Here is a 10,806-nt window from a genome sequence, read left to right on the forward strand (position 1 = left end):
CACGAAACACAAAAACTGTCACATGGCTCAACATAAATTGCAAGTGAAGTATTCGCAACTGCTTCATTTGTAATGCAGCCTTATTTTATCTACCAGAAATACACTAAAGAGTCAGATGAGGGGTTCACTGACAAATGTTTCAACATTAATTTATTAACCCCATGAATTTCACAAGGTTTCATTTAAGCTCGAATCGGAGCTGCTCACATTTATTAAAGAATTGTAGGCCTGCAATGAATGTGCTGTATGGCATGTGGGTTGAATTAATATATTTTTATATTTTCCTTTTTGGAAAAGGTCCATTTCCTTCATGCTTTGCTTCACTGGCAGCAGAGAGACAGATGATCTGATGCCAGAGAGGATAACTTCACCCCAGTGTCCAAACCCTGTGAAGATTAGATTTTTTTTTTTTTTCTTAAGAAGTCAGATCATATATTGTCAATGATGTGAATGTAACCACATGCCAAAATATTACTTCATTAAAATATTTTAAACAGTCCTGTTTGCATGTTAGCAGAGGTTAGACCTTGTCTTAACAGAACAGTTCGACATTTTTGGGAAAGACACTTGTTTGCTTACTTGCCAAGTGTTAGACAAAATAGGTTAGCTAAGCATTAACACTGGAAATGGAGGGGAACAGCTTGCTTAGCTCTGTCCAAAGGTAATGTAGGTGTATATTTATTGTGCATGTATCAAAGTGGTATCAAACGTCTCATCACACTCTCTGTAGGAAAACAAGAGAGTATCTTTTCCAAAACTATAAGTCCTACTTTGATGACAAAGTTGGTAAGATTTCAGTTAAATATGTTTTTGGAATTTTTAGAACGTGTCAGTTTTTTTACACACTTGCAATTGAAAGTGAAATTCAAAGTCTGAGATGGGAAACCATAAAGAAGAGGAAATGTAGTTAAACATGTACAAATGTGTGGGCCCTGTTGTAAGCTCTGTACACTGTAATCAACAAACATCACAGTAGTTATATTTCAGGTTGACTCCCAGCTCGTTTACTCATGCGTTTCAGCTGCAGAGGCAGAGCAGTGTTTGTTGTGGGGGCTCTTCATCCCCATGCAGACAGCCCGTTAAAGTCACTAGATGACTGACAGCCAGCAATCAGAGAAAGCCAGGGGGCCCGTCTCTGTAACTGATGCCAAAAATAAATGCGTCAAGCATAGCTGAAAGAACAACAAATGGAAAGTTGTGCAGGAAAGCTCACCACACGATAACCATCTGAAAATAAAAAGGAAGGAAACCAATAATTACATTTAGGCTTTAATTTGATGTTCTGTTTAGTTTCACAAGCATCCACCGCTTGCACCTGCCAGAGAGCAGACCGCCACAGTCCCCTTCATGACATCACTATACGTGTCCTACTTTGCACCTTTCACCAATGAACTCCTTTCTTGACGCAAAATGTCTATACTTAAAGCCTGCCAACAGATTTTTTTCAGGCTTTATTCCTTTTAGAAGAGGCTCTAAAATCCCCATCATGCATCCAAAGAAATGAGCAATAAAAACGGCTGTCATCACATTCCTCCATCTTGGATTTGACCGTCTATGACCTGTGCATGGCATCTCTGCCAGGACTCCCAGAGGTTGTGAAACAGTAACACATGTCAGCATTATGATGAAGGGAATCCCTCCTTTGGAAACACCTTCCCTGGTCTTCTTTATCTGTTTCTCTTGCTCGGTATGGATGTACTACTTTTTATTTCCTGCAGAGGCTGTGGAAGAACACAGCATCTCTTACAGAACATGTTTGAACTTGAAAGAAGATAACTTGATGGGAGTTTTATACTGGTTACATCTGAGAAGTGAGGAAATGAAAACCTCTTCCTTTTAACTGTGTTATTACAGGTATATTTACAAGTGCTGCATGTCAGAGTTATTGCTTAAATGCCTCCATGATTTTAATGACAGATTTCCTCGTTATGGTAGCTGTTAGAGTTTATTATGAAAAGCTACTGCTGCAATGACATTTGATGACTTTTCAGGAAATGAAAAAAGGTTAAATAAACTTTTAGGATTTTTAACTCCATAAAGTCACATGTGATCATCCAGTTTATGTTAAAATCACTGATGACTGGAAGTAACATTGAAGGTAGACAAGGCTGGATTACCAGCTGTTCAAAGTATGCAACTAGACAACCAAAGTATTGGAAAAAAAAATTGTCCTGATGGGGGCGCTAGATAAAAAAGTCGAGAGATAATCTGTACCAAATGTCATGGATCTCCATGGATATCCATAATGGTTGTTGAGACATTTCACTCTAAACCACAAATGTCAACCTCATAGTGGCACTTGAGGAAAAGTCAGTAGGATTCATCTTCTGGGGATCATGAATATCTGTACAAAATTTCATGGCAATCCATCTAATTGTTGTTGAGATATTTCAGTCTGGATCAACTGACCGACTGACTGACCCACATGCTGGCATTGCCATTCATAGTAAGGATCCTGAGTCGGCTCTTGCATTTTTACTCGATCTTGGGGTTCTTTCTTAAAGAGGGGGCCCCTGTGTTAAAATATTGTCTTTCAGTTGATATTATGCTTAAATGGTACATTTCCTTCAAGAAACAAACTAACTTACCTGGGGCAGAATAGTACTCCAGTTTAGAAATACTGGTTTGCTGTCTGGGACTGGACTGGATTGGAGGAATGTTTCTGTAAGGGGTCAATAGAGGCCAACAGTTCATTTTTGCCCCAGCACCCCCCTAACAGTTTCTCCAGCCCTGGAGTTAGGAAGTATCACATGACAACTATGATGTGTCCTTATAATATTACAGGAAAAGCTACAAAGAATTCTTGTTACTTGTATGGTGCAATCCACCCTTAATGGCATGCTCAGGTCAGATGTGTGTTTCACATAATTGAATTCCAAAGGAAAAACACTAAAGTTGGTGATGATTTATTTCAAATAAAAATTGAGTCTGGATTTCATGAATTCTGAAAATACTTCAAGCTGTCTTTGGTATGAAATAGAAATATATTCCATCCCTTCAGAACGTTGACCTACAAAATACAGACCTGAGGAGCAGCAGATACCAGGCGCTCCAGAGGCCTCAGGGGTAATTAGCAACAGCCGCCAAACTTTCTGCTCATCACTGATACAGTTCTGCCTGAAGCGATGAGGTGAACAACATAACTTCTTGCCATCTAAATCATCAGAAGCATGTTCAACAAATAGGGAAAGTTTTCTCAAGTGTTACCTTTTAAAACTGAAGAGGAAAGCTGACAAATAGTTGCTTCATTTCCCATCATCCTCCCACTGGTCCCTGTTCACAGCCGCAGAAACACACACACACACACACACACACACACACAAACACAAACACACACGTGTCATTGCTAAGGACTGATAGCCAAACAGGAGGAAAAAAAGGGAAAAAGAGAGGGACTGAACACATCTGCAACTCTTAACTGTCCACATGAAAATCTGTTGAAAACATTATTTTTTCCTTTTATTTGTTCTTGCAACCAGTGACTCCTCACTTCTTTGAAACATGGAAAATTTAATGACAGAGTTGCGTTATTGACAAAGCTTTTATTTATAAAAAGTGAATTTATATGCACTTTATTAGTCTTTTGTACGGTAGAAGTGTAGGATTTCTTCTAACACGTTTCCTTTAAGAATGAAGACGGCTGCCTTCATCCTCCATTCACCAGAATCTTGGCAGCAATGAGACAAATCAACAGGGATTCTTTTTGCCCACAGTCTTTTGAGCATCTGCAAAGCGATGCAGATCGAGTGATCTGAGCCCGGATGAAAATGTGTGAAAATGGTCAGGGGAGATTGGTGCACTCTGTTCTGGTCAGGATCAGGTCTGACTGTTGGCTGAACGGTGCTGAGGTGCACGGGGTGTTTTGATAGGAGGTAAGTGACATGATGCCCAAAGCCAACAGTGGATTATATATCTCACACATCTGTAGAAACTCTTAAAGAGACTCACGCACCAAGCATTTTGGAAATCCCGAGAGTTCCCAAGCACTGAGGCCAAACTAAGCCATCTAGTTGTGTTCTACACCCCTCACTGTGAATATTATGTCCGATATGATCATTGCATGCATTTTAAACTCTGCCACTGAGGAGGATTCCTTAAAAATGATGATATAAAAATACCAAGCAAACATATTAAATTGCAGTCAGTTTTACAACTACATCCTGAGATAAAAGCAGAAATTACTAGACCAAAGGTGCTGTATCTGTGTGGTGGAAATTTCAAGCTTTAAATCACAGAATATTTTCCTCAATACCCTGTAAAAGAGGAAGATGCAGCCATTAGCTAATATTAAGTTTATGCTCCTGTGCTGGAGAAAATAGCTGGAAAAAATGGAGAATGCCAAACCAAAAAACAGGCACCACAAGCACGAAGTGCAATAAAAAGTGCAGACATGCGATGGGCCCTGGAGGCTGAAACGTGGGTATTTGTGATAGCGATCTGATGTATATCCATGATGTCCAGTTAAGATATTAGAGCCAGTGATGCTGATTTAATTTTTTTTCTTCTTAATTTTCTTCACTCTAGGCAGAACTATGTAGGACTCCAGTTTAATATTCACTAAACAGCTCTCATTTCTATGTCAGCATGGTTCTAAAATATAATAAAATAAGTATTGTTTTGTTAAAAAGTGTTAAAACAGGAAGAAAGAATGACCAGTTGAGTCAGTTTTATAAAAAAAAATTCGCCAGCTGCAATTATTTTAGCAGTAAATTGACACCAAAGGTGAGGAGAATGATTGAGCCATAGAAATAAAAATACAACCATTATACGATTATGTTATTATACATTTTAATTTTGTACTTTTTCTGTAAATAGATAAAAACACAAGTTTCTCATCATTTCTAAAATGTACAATATTGGCACAAATTAGAATAATGCAGAAGGAAATAACTTGACTGAAACTCTCGTCTTGTGCTCAAACAGGTAAGAACTGACCATTCAGTACATGAGGCTTCGAGCCAACAATGCATTGACATTACTTTGCTTTTAAACCTGGCTACTCCTCACAACACACTCCAAAAGAAATTACCTGGGAAAATCATTAAATTGTCTTGTTTACCTTGGATGACTCAGAGAAAATCTTTCCTACCATTCTGGCAGGAGACATAAACAGGGACTTCCATAGCAGCAAATCCGTCAAATAATATTATCATACTTCATCCAATTTGTTTACAGTGGCAGCGGGGTTGAAATTAAGAGATGGTCAATAAATTTGGGGGGGATATAAATAATAAAAAGCGCCAGAGGCTGCAATAGCACAGGAAACCTTCTGTTGGTATTATCAGAGGGACTTACAGACTGGTGGCAGCAGAAAGTCTGAACTGTGATGACAACACGGACAAAGTGTAGTTTACTGTTCCCTTTCCAGTGCTTGCTAGTTTTGTGTGAAGGTCTAAGAACAAAACAGGTTTACAAAGGCCAAGAATTTGTGATGTTCTGTTTTTATTGGTGTGGATAAAATCCGCAAACCAAAAATTTTAATGGATCACTCTGTAAAATTGTGATAGTATCTGGCATTCTTTATGGCGCCTAAACATCTCCTCCTTCCTTCCCAGCCATTTTTGCCTCTGGTTCGTGGGACTTTCTGCTGATTGTGTGCATTCGCCCACCGGTCTCTGATTAGGCTCCAGCTTAATTTCAAATCCAGTTGAGGTGTTTCCAGTGTTTGTTCGAAGCCTCAAACAAATCTCCTGGAAATACAAGCTTTCCCATGAACCGCAAGACAGAAAAAGGAGGAAAATGTTTCAGCACATGGCTGGATTGAGATGGGGAGAGACTCAGACAGTAATATATACTCTGTTTGGGTGATACTGCCAGAAACCACTGAACAACAAAAAATTTATATTATGTAAGACTACTGGCTGACCGTCCTTGTACACATCTTTTTGTACCTACGGTTGTGGTTGCTGTAATGAGTCTGTTTGTGATATAACAGTAAAATTGTTTCACTGCAGTTAAAATGTGACTGAAGGTGTATGGGGACTATATACAAAAGCACCTATGCTCTAAAATGTAGTGCTTTACTGTCACAGGTGGGATTTCTGACGGACAGTGTGGTTATCTGTTTTTTTCATGGTTAAATATTACCATTCATTAATACCACTTAGGATGAGTTGATTCAAACTACACTTACTAAAAACCAACTGAAATTATCTTTGTTGGGACTGTCAGATGCGTTACATGGGAAAAGCTTTTCTTGGATATAGCCTACTGTATGATAGGGCTGCCAACTTTTGACTTAAGCTTAGAGTGAGATTTGTTCCTGTGTGTCTGTGTGGGTGTGTGTGTGGGAGAGGGAGGTATTTTAGAAGTACTTATTTTTGTTCATAATAAAATGAGCATGATATGTGGTTAATGGATGTCACTCTGGCCTTGTTTAGTGCTGAAATAACTTTACTCCTATGTAGGTCGGCTGTACAGTGTTACACCAACAGATCCTGAGTAACACCTGATGAATTCATAAAATTAGACAAATGACCATTGCGTACCTGTCAAGTTAACATGACTGAAATCTGTGAGGTCAGTGATTGAAATCCGTGAGCAACCCCCACCACTCACACATGAAAAAAGACAACACTTGCAAGCATGGGTGCCTTGTAATTTAAAATAAAATTCCTGCATTTCTACACCACCTAACCTCTTGGATTAGGTCAAGAAACAGCCACCTGCACTAGTTTAGATTAGTTAGATTGAGAGTTCTATGAAAACCAAGAATGCATCAAGAACAATATATAATGGGGTGGATCAGGGCAGGAAATGATTATGAAGAATGGCTATTTCAAATTTATGGCGCAAGAAGAGAGGGAGAGACGCTGTGCTGCTGCCAGAAGAGCCGCTGACTGAGAATGCATGGGAATAAATTACACTATAATAGAGTTGTGTATATTTCTTGCTTTTATGCTGATGGTCTGTATAACTTGCTGCTGTTGTGCTGTGCTGCTCTGTCTTGTCTGTCGGTGCGCTGTCAGTGTCCTCTTTTTGCACTGTGATGTTATCAGTTATGAATTTGTTTTTCACTACGTAAGAAATGGATGTAAGAGCATCTGAAAAGTGTCAAGTGAGTGAGACATGAGTTTCACATTCAAGCATTGGAAGCCCTGCTGTATAATTAGATAAAGAAGTCGATCAAAGGTAAAAATGCTAATGCTAGCTACACTGTTTGAGGTCATGGTTGTAACACATTTGTCTTTTTGTACTTATGTGTCACTATGATATAGCTACCTAATGAGTTAATCATGTGTTTTACTGTAGTTGACAGGATTATGATATTTTTAAGGTATACTTGTGAATTAAGAGGTTTCATCAGCTGGCTTGCTAGCTATTAGCCACAAATATAACTAACTTGCTATTTGTGAAAAGCACAAAACCACTAATGTTTCAAAGCACTACAGTATATTTTGCATCACCCATTGTCTTTCCTTTTGGAAGAGTATTGATATTGCCTATTTAAATTTAATAGGACAACTGATTTTTGTGTGACATCATTATGAGGTAGGCTGATATAGTTATCACCAACATGGAGCAGCCAGAAACATCCATGCCCTTCCCTGTGCATCTTTAAAATGCAAAAAGACAGTACAAAATAAACAAAAAACAAACACATGTCTGCTATGAACAACAGCTAATACAATTTCCAGATGTTATGCCTGAACATGCCTGAAGGATCGCCATTGAATCAAGGTCAACAAAAACATTTTCCGTCCAATCCAGTCTCCTAAATCTAAATTGAGTATGTAATCTTCCTGGTTACAACATCCCAGTGGAATAAGGTAATTCTACTTGGCTCGATTATCATCATTAATATTCATTTGGTGCATGGGGTGTAATGATATGGCCAGATGAAGGACTGAGTGGGAGTTAGTGAGCAGGGATTCTGGTCCAGGGCCCACTACCAGTTCAGAGAGATCACACAGGTCTGGCCATGTTAAGTGCATTTGTATGAGCATGACTGCACATGTACTGTGTGTGTGTGTGTGTGTGTGTGTGTGTGTGTGTGTGTGTGTGTGTGTGTGTGTGTGTGTGTGTGTGTGCTGGTATATCTGCTATCTATTGCCTAGACATTTTTCTGCCTCTGCTTATTTAGCAAAATGTATGCACAGAAGAGGCTGTGATGTTCCACTTTCTCGTACCTTGATCTCCACTTGGCTGGCGTCACATCACCACATCCAATCCCCAGACTCCTTACTCTCCTCTGTCAGAACAGATATCAGTTTTTGATTAACAGTTTTGGTCAAAGTGGTGGTTGGGAGATCAGCACAAAGTCCTTGCCATACCACAGGGGGAAATACTGTATATTTGATTTGATTGATTGTTAGTTGGGCTGAGCTGTCAGATGATAAGCCTTGTAAAAAGATAAAGTCAAATAGACAGGAATTTAATATTAAACACATTTACTGTACCAGTGTCTGAACTACATACAGAATATCTAAGCTGATAGAGTGATGAGCTCTGCTAGTAATCACATGTTCAAAGCTTTGGCATCTGCTAACTTCCAAAACTTCATTGTTGGATAGAACTCTCATGGAAAAAATCCTCTGGCAGTACCTTATACTATATGTTTTATGTTTTTGGAAGGAAAACTTTTACTCTTTTACTGAGTAGTGAGCAAGAAGAGGACAAAAGAAAGAAAAACAATGGACAAATTACTGCTCAGGGAATGCTAATTGTTTTAAAAAGGAAAGTGACCATCTCTGAGCAAGCTACAACTGAAGTGAACTTTATAATTACAAAGATGAAAGAACTCAAAGATAAGAAGGGTTGAGGAGGAGCCTTGCAGATGTGACTCTTAAACTTTTGGAAGGCATTATTTTGAGTGGTGAGTTGTTATACTGGTCTACGCGTCATAGTATAATACCAAAGCAATGGCTTCCTATAAACAAGAGAATCACCAAAATCAAGTAAAACAAACTTACTTTTGAAATTTAATTGATTTTGAATAGTAACCTTTCTTGATGCACACTGACTTCAATGGGTTAAAAGGTGTAACGGAATACACATCAGTCTTTAAAATGGCACAAATCCTATGGAATCACCGTGATCAGTGGATTCGCTCACAAGGTGAAGTAAATAAGTACAAATGTTTCACTTCACAATAGCAAGACATCTTGGCAGGGCAGACCTTTTGAGGAACAGACCGCCAGAGATTCCAAAGTGGAGGTTTGCAGACAGGATTAGATGGTACAAATATGCCTTTTGAATTGAACTTACTGTACCGTCACTGACTAAGAGAGATTTCCTCAATAACACTTTATTGAACACTAAAAACATTCACAGATCTAAAAGTGTAGGTTCACAAAAAGTATTAATGCATGTATCAAATACATGACTTACACACTCTTATCTATATGCATGACATACAAAATATAGTCTACAAAGCTGACATGTTAACACTTGTTATTCTTATTACTTTAAGCTTATTACTCAATATATGGCTTGGTTTAAAAACCAACTGAAGAAATTGTCACAAGCAAGCAGCCAGACCTCCTGCACACTCATTCACTAATCACACAACATCAACAGGTGACTGAACAACCACTCAATTAAAAACTAGACTAATTCCAAATGAATGAGTGAGTCCAGACAGCTCACTGTAACTTCAACAAGCAAACTACCACAGCACATCATATGATCTCTGCTGCATTTTGGTTAAGGAGATAAATTCACACAACAACCACAGAGACATTTAACCATCAGAGATGAAATTAGCAACCAAAGAGACAGGCAGAGAGAGAAGCTGTATCTGACTCACGTTATCTGACGTCTTCTTCTTTCTATCATGGAGATTAAGTATTCAAGTCATAATGTCCATTTGTGGCTGTTGGTCATCTTGTTTGTTAGTTAACAGAACTTTGTGGCTGCTGGTTAACCAGTCTGATATCATTAGCAACAATGACAAACAAGCTAACTCTCCTGGTTGATTCTCTGGTTGCTTCTCTCTCTGGCCTCCCTGGCAGCGTCTTGCCGCTGCTGCGCTGCACAGTCCAGATCCATTCTCCCGTTAGCTTAACAACAGTTTTTAACAGTCCATCCATGGATGTATAAAGAGTCCTTCAGGCTGCTACAAGAAGCTAACTGTTGCATTGGCTAACACAAGGAGCTATCTACTGCTCTTATCCACTGTTGCTACTTTGCCTTACAGTGGAGAATTGAAGATGAAATCTGGAAACTATCATTGGACCAACATGATGTCAATATTGCATTCTGGTTGTTGATTGGTTAGGGAAGACGTCCTCACTTGGAGTGTCATTTTACGTGTCTTTGCCAATCATAGATTAGCATGAAAAAAAATGAAGTACATTAAATCGATGTAAGAGATCCCGCCTTGAGGAGGACAGGAGGAGCCCGTCCTCCTCTGTCCCCCACTCACCCTCACTGCCCCCCACCACCACTTTACACACGCTGCCCTTTCTCCTCCTGCCCTGCAGGTGTGACTGTTGAAGCATTTTAACCAGAATTTCAATAATGGATTTTTTCCAAAGAAGAGAGAAAAAATATTTTATAAATAATACTGAGATTTGATAATGCTTTAATTCAACCAAATATTCTTTTTTATATTTTGATCTTCCTCTTGTCTCTCAATAAAAAGAGGAGGAGCAACCTCCTCTGCCTCTATGGACCAGCCTCCACTGGTTAGAAGCTATTTAGACGGTGTGATGTTTAGATGTTGCTCTAGACATCTAGTCTACTGTGCAATTCGTTGCGTCTTTCTTCTGAGCTCTAGATGTGAGTTTTTAATTTCCCACAGCAATGGAAGGCAGCAATTGACGCAACTTGCGGGATGTAGCACATACAGGTTGCTGTAGTAAT

The 10,806-nt window shown here is 39.0% G+C and overlaps 1 long non-coding RNA gene across 2 annotated transcripts; it reads right to left on the reverse strand.

Annotated features, from left to right (window-relative positions):
- Window positions 1–1,131: 1,131 nt before the first annotated feature.
- Window positions 1,132–9,837, reverse strand: LOC121881586. Of its 2 annotated transcripts, none has more exons than XR_006091824.1 (5): window positions 9,749–9,837; window positions 8,130–8,191; window positions 3,208–3,273; window positions 2,589–2,662; window positions 1,132–1,227 (listed from the first exon to the last, which is right to left on the reverse strand). It is a non-coding gene; the product is annotated as an uncharacterized LOC121881586 (long non-coding RNA). The 2 variants fall into 2 exon arrangements; XR_006091823.1 differs by lacking the exon at window positions 1,132–1,227 and adding an exon at window positions 1,285–1,721.
- Between the last annotated feature and the right edge of the window lie 969 nt (window positions 9,838–10,806).

The sequence above is a fragment of the Thunnus maccoyii genome, chromosome 16 (genome assembly GCF_910596095.1).
Source record: "Thunnus maccoyii chromosome 16, fThuMac1.1, whole genome shotgun sequence".
Classification (NCBI taxonomy): domain Eukaryota; kingdom Metazoa; phylum Chordata; class Actinopteri; order Scombriformes; family Scombridae; genus Thunnus; species Thunnus maccoyii.